Below are 1,001 nucleotides of genomic sequence, written 5' to 3'. Positions count from 1 at the left end.
CACACACACACACACACACACACACACCACACACACACACACACACACACACACACACACACACACACACACACACACACACACACACACACACACACACACACACACACACACACACACACACACACACACACACACACACACACACACACACACACACACACACACACACACACACACACACACACCACACACACACACACACACACACACACACACACACACACACACACACACACACACACACACACACACACACACACACACACACACACACACACACACACACACACACACACACACACACACACACACACACACACACACACCACACACACACACACACACACACACCACACACACACACACACACACACACACACACACACACACACACACACACACACACACACACACACACACACACACACACACACACACACACACACACACACACACACCACACACACACACACACACACACACACACACACACACACCACACACACACACACACACCACACACACACACACACACACACACACACACACACACACACACACACACACACACACACACACACACACACACACACACACACACACACACACACACACACACACACACACACACACACACACACACACACACACACACACCACACACACACACACACACACACACACACACACACACACACACACACACACACACACACACACACACACACACACACACACACACACACACACACACACACACACACACACACACACACACACCACACACCACACACACACACACACACACACACACACACACACACACACACACACACACACACACACACACACACACACACACACACACACACACACACACACACACACACACACACACACACACACACACACACACACACACACACACCACACACACACACACACACACACACACACACACACACACACACACACACACACACACACCACACACACAC

General features: G+C 50.6%; 1 protein-coding gene across 5 annotated transcripts in view; it reads right to left on the bottom strand.

Moving 5' to 3' along the window:
- The window catches only part of LOC144170851 (adenylate cyclase type 5-like), a 464,552-nt gene that overhangs the window by 213,308 nt on the left and 250,243 nt on the right, over positions 1-1,001 (bottom strand). The gene's annotated exons all lie outside the window — the stretch shown is intronic.

Source organism: Haemaphysalis longicornis, unplaced genomic scaffold, assembly GCF_048455015.1.
Source record: "Haemaphysalis longicornis isolate Haplotype H1 unplaced genomic scaffold, Haemaphysalis longicornis Haplotype H1 scaffold_2, whole genome shotgun sequence".
In the NCBI taxonomy this organism is placed as follows: Eukaryota; Metazoa; Arthropoda; class Arachnida; order Ixodida; family Ixodidae; genus Haemaphysalis; species Haemaphysalis longicornis.
The sequence above is the reverse complement of the archived record's forward strand: the minus strand, read 5'-3'. Positions and strand labels throughout refer to the sequence as shown.